Source organism: Trichosurus vulpecula, chromosome 9 (assembly GCF_011100635.1).
Source record: "Trichosurus vulpecula isolate mTriVul1 chromosome 9, mTriVul1.pri, whole genome shotgun sequence".
Lineage (NCBI taxonomy): Eukaryota > Metazoa > Chordata > Mammalia > Diprotodontia > Phalangeridae > Trichosurus > Trichosurus vulpecula.
Genome location: NC_050581.1, coordinates 28,463,134 through 28,477,409, shown reverse-complemented (window position 1 = coordinate 28,477,409; position 14,276 = coordinate 28,463,134). Strand labels below are relative to the sequence as shown.

General features: G+C 37.6%; 1 pseudogene; it reads left to right on the top strand.

Annotated features, from left to right (window-relative positions):
• The first annotated feature begins 538 nt into the window (after nucleotides 1-538).
• Nucleotides 539-834, top strand: LOC118831885 (annotated as a pseudogene).
• Nucleotides 835-14,276: the final 13,442 nt, after the last annotated feature.

Here is a 14,276-nt window from a genome sequence, read left to right as displayed (position 1 = left end):
GTGGCATGTGCTTTCCTTTTACCCAAGTGAGGTGGACTTTTCTTGTTGATTCTTCAAGTCTTCTGGGCTAAAAGACTGTTCTACTCCATCTTTCTGCTGGCTCCACTGTTGCCAGATTTATTCTAAGGTGCTATTTTATGGTTGTTGGGGGTGCATTGGAGAGCAGCAGTGATTTTGTGCTTACTCTACCATCTTGGCTCACTATTTTTTTGGCATGAATAACTCCATTATAGAAAAATCCTCCATTTTGGTGTAAACTGAGAAATCAAATCCTTTTCAAGTCTTTTTGCAAAAAATGTCTCGATATTTTCATTTTACCATTGCTCCACATTTTGGAACTTTGTGTATGTATATGGTAGCATGGTTTGGAAGCAGTGGCTGGGAAGTGAGATAGAGCCCTTAGAGGCCTATTTCTGCACAACATAAGGTGAAAATTCTATCTGGGTGGCAGGCCTCTGGCTGAGGGTCCTCCCTCACCACAGGCAGGAAGACAGTGGCCGCAAAGAAGACGAAAAAGTCACTGGAGTCTATCAACTCGAGGCTCCAGCTGGTCATGAAAAGTGGCAAATAAGTGCTGGGCTACAGACTCTGAAAATCATCCGACAAGGCAAAGCCAAATTGGTCATCTTAGCCAACAACTGCCCAGCCTTGAGGAAATCAGAGATTGATTATTACGCCATGTTGGCCAAAACTGGCGTATATCACTACAATGGCAATAACATTGAATGGGGTACAGAGTGTGGGAAGTACTACAGAGTATGTACATTGGGTATCACTGATCCAGGTGATTCTGATATCATTAGAAGCATGCCAGAACAGACCAGTGAGAAGTAAACTATACAAAAGTATACTTTAACAAACAGGTGAAAACTTGTTTTTTTTAAAAAAACAAAGTGAAAATTCTCTCATAGTCTTATATCTTGGTGCAGAGACCAAAGTTCTGGTGTGTGTGTCAAGGTGGAGATGAGGTTGATCAATGGAATGTAGGAAACATAGTTTGGTAATAGTAGCCAGAAAGTGACATAAAGGCCTACTTTCCTATCTTCCAGGAAAGATAAATTTAAAGCTTATCTATCAAAGGCTATCATTTTAACTTCTTTCTGTAACTAGTCAAGGGCAAGCCATCTGTCCCAAACCTCTATATTAAATAATTCAGTTCCATTCAATAAACATTTGTTAAGAACCTACTGTGTGCTAGCCACTATGCTAAATACTGAAGATACAAATTAAAAAAGGAAGACAGACCTTGCCTTTGAGGAACTTACAATCTAGTAGGGGAGCTTTGGTTAGAAATATCTGTAGCTATTTAATTTCCAAATCAAAAATCATACCCCTTCAGAATAGTTTCAGGGGACTACTCTTTCAAAAAATCACCAAGGGCTATATGAAGCCCCTTGACTTTTTATCACTAAGGTTCTCTTTGGTTTCCCATGCATAGAAACTGGAAAGGGAAAGGCAAAGAATGAATCCTGTAGAAGGTAATACTTGGCACCATTGCCCTACAACATAAGCCTTTGTTTAAATTTCATGCATTTATTATTATATGTGCTCTGCAAAAAGCTTTCAGATGCCCTTCATATATATTCAGTTTGTAATGTTCAACCCTTTAAAATATTAAACATTTTCCCCAGCATAATAATTTTACTTCAAATGCAGGAGATATGTCTTGAAATTAGCATAGAAGGGTCTCAAATGTGTCAAGTTCCAGGTCCAAAAGAGACATGAAGTATTTATCATGCCCCCTTATTTTCTCTCATATAGATTAAATCAAAAATACTTACGTACCCTATTTCTCCAGGCAAAAATGTCCTAAAACTGCTTTTACCAACATGTTCTGGGAAGAAAACTTAACCTCCATCCCACAATAATTTTTTTTCACATTCAGATTATTAATTCTGAGAACTTTAATTAACTAAAAATGGGTCATCCAAAGAACTGCATAGTGATGAAGATACTCTAGTTGAAGCAGTTACAAAGCCAAGCAGATTATGTAGATTATCTGATTGCTGTGCTGTACAAGTCTAACACCTCATATCAAAGGGTAACAATAAACATTTGACTCTACCAATGTGAATGTGGAATTCTTTTCTGTAGTGTTTTGTGTTAGAGATGAAATGCTGAGTGGTCCAGTGGAGAGAACATTAATGAAATGCCAGATAGCCTAGTACATAGAGCCCTGGACTTATAGTAAGGAAGTTTTGAATTCAAATCCAGCCTTACACTATTACTAACTTTGGGTAAAACACTTAACTCTCTGGACCTAAGTTTCTCCATCTGTAACATGGGGATAATACTAGCACCTATGATCACAGCATTGCTATGAAAATAAAATGAGATTATTTTTTATAAAGTGCTTTGTAAACTTGAAAACACTACATAAATGCAATTGAGTAAGCCTTTTACCTTTAGGGAAGAGGGCAACTCTCCTCAGAATTCTCAGTCAATAGCTAGACAGTTTAATTCAGCTTATTAGTTAGCCTTCTTAGCCAATGCTATAAAGCTTTCTTTAGCTTTTCTCTGTCAGCTTTCTCACTCAGTGACTAAGAGGCCCTTCCTCTGAGCTAAGTTGTGTAAGAAGATAAAGTGACCAAGACTGGGTCCATTTTGAAGTCTCATTATTAAAATTCTTTTTTTTTATTTTACTCCTTCCTTAAAATTTTTTTCTTTTGAATTGTTTTGTTTTCTACTCTCTCTTCAGTCTCAGTTCAACTCTTACTTAAAGCAAGAAACATTAATTGGACTAAATACTATTTTAGTGATTAGTTCATATCATATCACATGGCTGAGGTAAATGTCCTTAGGGCACTATTTATGTAGCAGAAAAGAAGTTGAGTAATACTTTAAAAAATGGTCTTAATCTCCTCTCAATTAACTCCTGTAGTGCCAGTGTGATACCCATACCAGCTGTGGCTGCTATGAATATGCCGGTATAGTTCTGATCGCAAAATATAACAGACTCTCTTCATGTAAGACAGAACCAAAACATTTATTCAAGCATCAGAAAGCCAAATCCATCATAGCAACAAAGAAATCTATACACATTATCAATGCAGAGAGCACCTACGGTCCCAAGCCTTCCCTCCATTGGGCTTTCCCACAGACAAACTCACTTAAACAAAATCACTCCCTCTCTCATGCTAGTTCCTCTGCCTGCTCTCTCCCTCCCAGCTCTGACTGCTCTTTCTCACTTTCTGCTCCACCCCTTCTTACTCCACCTGTTCAGCAAGCCCCTCCCACCACAGGTTCATGTGACTCAGACTTATGTGACTCAGGCTTCCATGTGACCCAGGCAGGTCACATGGGCCTATTAATAAATGGGAAAGATCTTCCCATTGCATTAACAATATATTAATACGGCTCCTCAGAGAAAACTAAAAGGTGGTTGAGATTTGCCTACTTCAACCCCAATATACATCACAGTTTTGCTTTTTTAGGGTCTTTCTTCATAATAAAAAGACACCAGTCCCAGTTTGGTACAGTGTAGGTAGATACTCATTAGCCTTGCAGTGTGACTCTGAATTTACATGACCGAAATTTTTCACAAGCATCTTAAATTGTGCGCATTAAAATTAATGTTGTGATATAAGAATTCACTGTGGGTGGCACTGTGAATTGGTCTCAGCCATTCTGGAAACTAAGTCAGAATTATGCCACAAAAGTTACTAAATTGTTACTCTTTCACTCTAATCGACCACTACTATGCCTCAAAGAAACCAGATGAAAAAGAGGAAAGTGACCTATACTTAGAAAAATGTTTATAGCAACTCTTTATCATAGCCAAAAGAAAATTGAAACTAAGATGATTTCTATTAGGGAGTAATTAAACAAATTATGGTATAGTAATGTAAAGGAATATTCTTGTGCCATAGGAAGTGATAATACGGACCTATAACAATGTCATTGAAATTAATGCATAGCCTCCTTAGGGTGGTGACTTTGAAAGAATATACTCATTGGAATGTATGTATTTTAATATTTTTAAAATGTTTCATTATTTTACTAAGGCAGCATGGCATAGTGGATGGAATGCTGAATTAGATGTCAAGAAGAACAGGGTTCAAAATCTGCTTCTGATACTTACTAGCTATTTGATCCTAGGCACACTGTGTGTGTAAAGAAACAGCCTAGCATTTATTTACTAAGTGATGATTTACTTAGTAAATACTTAATATTCACTAAGTGACCTGCAGTGGTGGAAGAAGTTCCCACACTGGAAATTTTCCAGGCTGATGAAATTACAATTGGTACTTTAAAGTGATACCAGTTCATCATTAACTGAATTATTCATTGCAAAACATCAGTAAATATACTTGACCTTTTCTATAATATCATTCTGGGTTCGCCACCCCCGCCAACCATGGGACCATGCTATAATATTTCTCTTTTGAATGATCCTCCTACACAGGATATGACATAGTTGAGCTACAATTTTGCTCCTTAACAGTTTCATTAACATTCAACCAGAATCCTGTAGTTTTTTTTGCTGTTAAAAAAAAACAAAACTCCTTTAATAGCATAAAAATTCACATTAACAATAAAAATTATGAACCACATGTTTTTATTAATAGGTGCAGGAAAAAGGCAGTTTTAAAGTATATTTCCCCCCAATGAGAATAGAATAATCTTTTAACCCAACAGAAAGCATGACTTTGAATACATGAATTTGGGAATTAATGTACTGGGGAAACCATAGAACCTTGTCCACATCAAAATAGGATTTTAACAAGGCTATCTACTCCCACTATTGTTATCTAACATAGTTCTAGAAATGTCTTATAAGTATAGACAATATGGGAAAGGGCCTGGAACTATGATTTCATTGAAGTATGAAGCTCCCAGATTAGGAACTACCTCTACCAATGCAGGGTACAGTTAGGTGGCACAGTGGATAGAGTGCCATGCCTGAAATCAGGGAGATTCATTTTCATGAGTTCAAATCTGGCCTCAGACACTTAATAGCTGTGTGATCATGGGCAAGTTACTTAACCTTGTTAGCCACAGTTCCTCATCTGTAAAATGGGCTGGAGAAGGAAATGGCAAACCACTTCAGTATTTTTATTAAGAAACCCCAAACAGGGTCATGAAGAGTCATATATGACTGAACAACAACAACAACAATACCTACTACTACTACTGCTACTACTACTACTACTACAACTACTACTACTACTACTACTGCTGCTAATGCAAATCTGCACTTTCTTTGAAACATAAATTAAAGGAAAAATTATTGGTAAAGAAAAGTATAAGTTGAAAGGATGTGTAGCATAGTGGATAGAGGACTGCCTTGGAGTCAGGAGCACCTGGGTTCAAGTCAAGTCTCTGAAACATGTTAGTTGTATGACCAGGGGCAAAATATATAACTTATCACCTTTCCAGGAAATCATCTTAGACTTTGAGTGATAGTTACCTGACAATTTTCATTGTTGGAAGGAGTTGCTACACCAGGGAGCTTGGCGATAAATGATTTATTTTCTTTTGTTCCACTGGGAAGAGAAAAAATATTGACAAATTTTAAATTAGAGGGAATTTAAGACATAAAAGGGTGAATTATATTTGTATACTTAAAAAACAACTTAATACAAGAAAAATTACATCTAGAATAAGATGAAAAAAATCTTTGCTCCAAAACAACCTGATAAATCAGAATCCCCATAATTTGTAAGGAATTGATGCAATTGTATAAACATATAAGCCATTCTCCAATGGATAAGTGGTCAAAGGATATGAATAGTCATTTTTTTTCAAAAGAAGAAAAAGAAATTATTAAAACTACATGGAAAAATGTTCAAAAACTTCTCAGTAGAGAGTTGAATGAGCAAAAGTAACACAGTGAATGATCGCACTGGAAGATAGTGACCCAAGAGCATCAAAAGTGTGAGATAATTCTACGAATAGGTGCTGGCCACTTGTTATCCCTACAAGTATTCTCTGCCACATGCACTTTTTAGATGTATCCATCCTTCTGGCTGAGGCATGCATATTTGTGGAAGAATATGCACCAGGTTCATGGGAGAAATATTTTATTGTTATTTTTTCCTCATTATGTTATTTCATTGAATGTGTTTGATTCCAAGTAATTACATGAATGTGCCCTCCCAACCTGTGGGCCAACTTCCTGATGGACCTTGCCATGTTTTCCCTACATGAGAATGTGACTCTTGGAGGAGTCTTTTCCCAGCCATTTTCTAAGGGATGAGACTATAATCTCTGGAATGTTTGTGGAGACATTGTTTTTTCATAATCACTTAATAATTGTTTTAGTCTTTTTATTTAGTGTTTGTAGAATGCTTTAATACATTGCCAATAAGCCACATAATTTCCTTTGTATGATGCTAAAACTTAGATTCCAAACTTCAAAAAACTGTTATACGGGAGACCAACTTTAAAAACAGTAAAGTGCTATGTAGATACTGCATATCTTGTTACCATTATTATTAATAATCCAAGAATGATGAAAAGTTGAGATGGAACCAGCAAGTTGACAGCTTCTAATTACCTCTTGCATCATTTAAAATCTTTTGTTATGAGGGGGCGGAGCCAAGATGGCGGCTGGTAAGCAGGGACTAGAGTGAGCTCCGTACCCAAGTCCCACCAAAAACCTATAAAAAATGGCTCTGAACCAATTCTAGAACGGCAGAACCCACAGAACAGCAGAGGGAAGCAGGGCTCCAGCTCAGGACAGCCTGGATGGTCTCTGGGTGAGGTCTATTGCACACGGAGCTGGGAGCTGGGAACGGAGTGGAGCAGAGCCCAGCCTGAGCGGCGTGGACCATCCAGACCAGAAGCCGGGCGGAGGGGGCCCTAGCACCCTGAATATGTGAGCTGCGGCAGTTACCAGACCCCTCGACCCACAAACACCAAAGACTGCGGAGAAGGTTAGTGGGAAAAGCTGCGGTAGTGGAAGGAGTTCGGGGTTCAGCTTCCAGCCCCGGGGGCAGCGGAGGTGGGGCAGCTACAGCTGTTGTTACTTCCGGCTCCAGGCCCACCTGGTGGGAGGTATTAAGTGGCGGATCAGAGCAGGAGTGCAACAGCCTGCTGAAGATCTAAGCCCAGTCTGGACTGGGGGTTCTTGGGGAAGGAGGAGTGCGGGTCTGACAGAGGCAGAACCTCCCCCTCCAAATGTGGAACATAGAACTCGTTAGTCTACAAGCAGTCATACCCCACTGAAAAACTCAAGGGTCAAGTTAGTTGGTTGGGAATATGGCCAGGCAGCGAAAACGTGCCCAGATTCAGTCTCAGACTTTGGATTCTTTCTTTGGTGACAAAGAAGACCAAAACATACAGCCTAAAAAAGACAACAAAGTCATAGAGCCTACAACAAAAGCCTCCAAGAAAAACATGAACTGGCCCCAGGCCATAGAAGAACTCAAAAAGGATTTGGAAAAGCAAGTTAGAGAAGTAGAGGAAAAATTGGGAAGAGAAATGAGAAGGATGTGAGAAAACCATGAAAAACAAGTCAATGACTTGCTAAAGGAGACCCAAAAAATACTGAAAAATACACTGAAGAAAAACAACACCTTAAAAAACAGACTAACTCAAATGGCAAAAGAGCTCCAAAAAGCCAATGAGGAGAAGAATGCCTTGAAAGGCAGAATTAGCCAAATGGAAAAGGAGGTCCAAAAGACCACTGAAGAAAATATTACCTTAAAAATTAGATTGGAGCAAGTGGAAGCTAGTGACTTTATGAGAAATCAGGATATTATAAAACAGAACCAAAGGAATGAAAAAATGGAAGACAATGTGAAATATCTCATTGGAAAAACCACTGACCTGGAAAATAGATCCAGGAGAGAGAATTTAAAAATTATTGGACTACCTGAAAGCCATGATCAAAAAAAGAGCCTAGATACCATCTTTCAAGAAATTATCAAGGAGAACTGCCCTGATATTCTAGAGCCACAGGGCAAAATAGAAATTGAAAGAATCCATCGATCGCCTCCTCAAATAGATCCCAAAAAGAAATCTCCTAGGAATATTGTCGCCAAATTCCAGAGCTCCCAGATCAAGGAGAAAATAGTGCAAGCAGCCAGAAAGAAACAATTTGAGTATTGTGGAAACACAATCAGAATAACCCAAGATCTGGCAGCTTCTACATTAAGAGATCGAAGGGCTTGGAATGCGATATTCCGGAGGTCAATGGAGCTAGGATTAAAACCTAGAATCACCTACCCAGCAAAACTGAGTATCATGTTTCAAGGCAAAATATGGATTTTCAATAAAATAGAGGACTTTCAAGCTTTCTCAGTGAAAAGACCAGAACTGAATAGAAAATTTGACTTTCAAACACAAGAATCAAGAGAAGCATGAAAAGGTAATCAAGAAACGGAAATTGCAAGGGACTTACTAAAGTTGAACTGTTTTGTTTACATTCCTACATGGAAAGATGATGTGTATGATTCATGAGACCTCAGTATTAGGGTAGTTGAAGGGAATATGCATATATATATATATATGTTTATGTATATATTTAGGTGAATGTGTATGTATGTATATATCTATGTGTATGTGTATGTATGTGTGTATATATATATATATTTATATATGTATGTGTATATATATGTATATGTATATGTATATATATATATGTGCAAAAGAGAGAGAGCAGACACAGGATGAGTTGAAGATGAAGGGAAGATATCTAAAAGAAATAAAATTAAATTAAGGGATGAGAGAGCAATATACTGAGAGAGGGAGATAGGGAGAGATAGAATGGGGTGGATTATCTCGCATAAAGGTGGCAAGAGGAAGCAGTTCTGTGGGAGGAGGGGAGCGGGCAGGTGAGGGGGGAATGAGTGAATGTTGCTCTCATCAGATTTGGCCTGAGGGGGAATACCATACATACTCAGTTGGGTATCTTACCCCACTGGAAAGAAGAGGGAGGAAGATAAAAAAAAATAAATAAAAGGGGGGGGATGATGGAGGGGAGGGCAATCAAAAAGGGTGGAGGTAATCAAAACAAACACTTTGGAAAGGGGACAGGGTCAAGGGAGAAAGTTCAATAAAGCAGGATGGGTTGGGAAGGAGCAAAATGTAGTTAGCCTTTCACAACATGAGTATTGTGGAAGGGTTATACATAATGATACATGTGTGGCCTATGTTGAATTGCTCGACTTCTTAGGGAGGGTGGGTGGGAAGGGAAGAGGGGAGAGAATTTGGAACTCAAAGTTTTAAAATCAGATGTTCAAAAACAAAAAAAGTTTTTGCATGCAACTAAAAAATAAGATACACAGGCAATGGGGCGTAGAAATTTATCTTGCCCTACAGGAAAGGAAGGGAAAAAGGGATGAGAGGGGAGGGGGGTGATAGAGGGGAGGGCTGACTGGGGAACAGGGCAACCAGAATATAAGCCATCTTGGAGTGGGGGAGAGGGTAAAAATGGGGAGAAAATTTGTAATTCAAACTGTTGTGAAAATCAATGCTGAAAACCAAATATGTTAAATAAATAAATTTAAATTTAAAAAAAAGAAAAAAATCTTTTGTTATTACAATACCATCTGTTAATTGTTTGATGCTGTTTATTTTACCTTGAGCACCCCATTTTCTTATTTGTTATTATTCTTTTTTAAAAAATAAATAAATTTTTTATTTTTATTTTAGAACACTGAGTTCCACAAGTTTTTGGGTTCCAAATTTTCTCTCCCTCCCTCTCTTCCCCCCTCGCCCCCAAGACGGGATGTAATACAATGTAGGTTCTACATATACTTCACGTTGAACTTATTTACATAATAGTCCAGTTGTAAAGAAGAATTATAACCAATGGAATGAATCATGAGAAAGAAGAAACAAAACCAAAAAAGAAGAGAAAAAAAGAGAGCAAATAGTTTGCCTCAATCTGCATTCAGACTTCATAATTCTTTCTCTGGATGTGTGGCTTTTTCCGTGTGTCTGTAATTGTGTATAATGATCTTTTGGTTCTGCTCCGCTGTGTTGGTAAGCAAAGATGGGCTCTTTAGCACTTAGTTCAACAAGTGCCCTTGAATAGTTTGGCTTTTGTTCCCTTTGAGTAATTCATTGAGCCTTACTAGGTGCTAAGCCCCAGGCCCAAACCCCTATTAGGTGTAAAACCTTAGTGGGTGTGGATTGGCAACTAAGGTGGGGCCCAAGGTGGGGCTAACTCCAGGGAGGGCCTAGTTTACATGTCTGGGAGAGCAGAGGCTTTTAGACCACGTGGGTTTAAGTCTCCCTCTTTGTGACGATTCTAGGTCACGTGGGTGAGTCGCATGTGTGACTCACCCCTGACGTTGAAAAAGATATAAAAACCAGGGGTTGGCTGTCTGTTCTTTGGAGCTCCTCCTTACAGCAGTGGTGGCGCATGACTCTGGACCAGCCCTTGTTCTGAGCTCCCGGGCTGAACCTAGATGTTGGTAACTATGAATCTATATTGGGTCTGTCTGTTGATGTTTATAATTTGTTTGTAATTTTCTCTGAAGTTCAGGGTGCTGGCTTTTTCCCCTGAACTAAGTGAATGCTGTCTGTGTGCTGGATTAAAGTAATCCTGTCAACTCCTTCACCTTGCTTTCCTTAGTTAAGCAGATCAAAAGAACCTGTGCTGTTGGCAGCTTTCTGGGTGCTGTCTGTGGGTGGATCTTACACCCCCACAGAAGCTGCTAGCCAGATTGTTGAAACATCTCCTCACTCAGCATCAGTTCATATAAGTCTTTCCAGGTTGTAATGAAGTCTATCTGCTCCTCATTTCTTATACCACATCTCTCCTATCAGATTTGCTAGCATCACAAAACAGGAAAATGATAAATGCTGGAGAGGATGTGGGAAAACTGGAACATTGTTGGTGGTATTGTGCACTGATCCAGCCATTCTAGAGAGCAATTTGGAAGCATGGCCAAAAGGCTATAAAAATGTGCAGCATTTTTGACCCAGCAACACCACATCTAGGGCTGTATCCCAAAGAGATCACACAAGTGGAAAATGGACCAGTATGTACAAAAATATTTATAGCAGCTCTTTTTGTGGTGGTAAAGAATTGGAAATCAAGGAGATGCCCAACAATTGGGGAATGGCTAAACAAATTGTGGTATATGAATGTAATGGAATAATAGTTTTAGTCTTAGTAAATGTTTTCCTTTTAAAATTTATATACCTTGTCACATCTTCCAGTCTGAGGTTTTAATGATTTTAAAAGTTTCTAGTTGAGCTAGATTTGGGGCATGAGCCAAATGAGGTAAACTTATCATTCAAATCACTACCTGATGAATGAAATAATCTATATGAAACTAGGATAAAATGTCTCTCTAGTCACATTTAATAAGAGAAATTCAAATCAAAATAACTCTGAGAGTCCACTTAACATCCATCAAATTGGCAAAGATGATAAAAGACATAATTTAATACTAGCATGTCCATGCTAAAGTAGGCACACTATTACAACGCTAGGGAAATTATGGACTAGTTGACTCTGTTTGGAAATATTAAATTATATAGTGAATTTAAAAGTGTAGATTCCCTTTGACATGGGTAAAATGGCATCTGTTACTATGCCATTTATTCAAATATATTACCCACAATTCATGTCAATGTGAATTCTCTGAATCCACGGTAAAGAAAATGTATAGGTAGGAGAATCATCCCCTAAGTGTCCTAAGCTTTAGAAAAATTTTAATCTCTATAAAATAAACTCCTAACTTTCACAAGAGCACATTTGTATCTTTTTTTTATCTTAGGAGAAAAATGTATCTCTAGCCCTCAGCTTACACATTGTATAAAGTCAGAATTTTTGCATACTTTGCACATCATAGAAACTCAGTGAATATTTCATCAAATATATATTTTTAAATTCCTGAAACAGAACAAATTATCTATTGAGCACCAGAATAGATGATGATGATGATGATGATGATGATGATGGTGATGATAGTGATGATAATAGCATTTATATCACACTTTAACTTTTAAAAAGTGCTTTGCATGTGTAATCTCGTTTGATTCTCACAAAATTCTTATGAGGGAGATGTTTTTATTATCTTCATTTTGGAAATGAGTAACTGGGGCTAAGAGTGGGTAAGTAACTTGCCCAGGTTATACATCTGGTAAGTTTCTGAGTGCTTTTCAGAAAGCACATAGCATGCCCTATATTCTAAATCTTGACTGTCACCAAAATTCCCTCTTGTTTCTGTGTTTTCCACTAGATATTGACATTCTCATCTCAGACTAAATACAAAATCAGTACTGCACATCAAAATGAAAATTAAAGATATAATGCTGACAATGACAACTTTCTATTACCACAGACTCAGTAGCTCAAATGGTACATTTCTTTTGCTTTATGTATTGAGAACTTCAGCCCTCTTCTTAGTTGGTAATTACTAATTACCCATTTATAGTATTATGGGACATAACTGAAAATGTGCCTGAAGCTTTCTTGCAAATCCTGCTTTAAAGCAAATGATCAAACAATGCAAAATGATTTTCTAAGTAATGTATGGACATATATGCTCTTGGAATTATTTAAGGTCTATGTAATATCCTTGTTAGAGACTATTTGATAAAATATTTGTATAGTTAGTAAAAATTATTTTCACTTTTCATGAGGCTTCACACCTTTTAGAATGAACATCTAAAAGGAACATTTATTTCTCTATGGAGGGAATGCTCAAATGGATACCTTAAATTGAAAACATTTATCCAGATTTTCCTCAGGCCATTTTTAGGGATGGGATGAGCAGACACCCTTGTGTAGGCACGGTTTTTTTTAATGTTCCCTTAAAAAATTAAATTGAGTTTCTCTTTCTGGACTGTGCAGTAGGAGATTTAGTATATTAGTCTCTATTAGTCTAATATTTGCCCTTTCACCTTCTAAATACATAAGTGTATAATTTGTGTATAACTAAAATATGAACTTATCAACACCCAAAATTAAGTTTATAGAATCTTAAAACTGGAACTGACATATAAGTTATCTAGTTCAACCCTCTACTCAAATTGAATGGTGTTTTCTTTATTAAGTATTCCTAAAAGGTATCCTCAAGTTGAGTAATAAATTTTTCATTTTTGTTTCAAAATAGATCACATTTTTGCTTTATAGAAAATTTTAATCAATTAACATGCATTTATTGAGCGCCTATGATTACCAGACAGTTTGCTAAGGGCTGTGGATACGAGTGCAGTGAATGAAACAATTCCTACTCCAAAGGAATTTATATTATGCATATTATGTAGAAAAAGATATCCAATGTAAATATAAACTGAATAAGTACAAATAAATAGTAGTTAAATAAAAAGTAGTTTTGGAGGAAGTGCACTAGCAATAAGTAAAGTCAAGAAAGGTTCACTCAGAGAATGATACTTGAGTTGCATCTTAAAGGAAGAGAAGGATCCTATCAGAAATAGGTTAGGAGGATGTGCATTGCAGACATGGGAGACGGCCAGTGAAAAGAAAAGGACAGGAAATGGTGGTTTGTAACTGGGAGAAAAGAATTTGACTGGATCACAGAATGTGGGAAGGGGGAGTGTTATCCAATGAAAATGGAATGAGAAGCTGGGGCCACATTTTGAAGGGCTTTAAAAGCTGAGGGAGCAAGAAATCATGGGAGTTTGTTGATATTTAAAGTATTGAGTTCCTACTATGTATGAGGGCTTGTTATAGGTGCTGTGGATTCAAACAAAAACACCCTAATCTCTACCCTAAAAGAGCATATGCTACATTGTTATTGGGTTGTTTTCAGTCATGTCTGACTCTTTGTGACCCTGTTTGGGGTCTTCTTGGCAAAGACAATGGAGTGGTTTGCCATTTCTGTCTCCATTTAATTTTACAGATGAGGAATTGAAGCAAATGAGACTGTGACTTACCCAGGGTCACACAGCTATTAAGTGTCAGAGGCCACATTTAAAGTCAAAAAGGGGAGTCAGGCCAGGCACTCTCTCTATTGTGCCACCTAGGTGTCCTACATTACACTGAGAGAAAATAATTTAAAAAGTGTAGCTGGAAAACAAGTTGGGAAGGAGGAAGAAAACAGATGCCTGAAGAGGGGCAAAGCTTCTGATCAAGAAGTGGAAAGGTGCAAAGAGTGAGGCAATGAGCCTGGCCTGGGTACCATACTTTATGAAATGGTGTTTTGAGACTTACCACTCAGAAGAAAATCCTTTAAGGAAAAGGCATTTACAGGGTGAGAAAGCTTCTCTCTGTAAGGTGGAGAAGTCCAATGAGTAAAGAGTAATGCCAGGATCATTACAATATTTACAGAACAATTTAAGGATAAATATGTTTTCTCAAATGCAGTTATATATGGATGGACTCCTCTTTAATAGGTACATCCCTG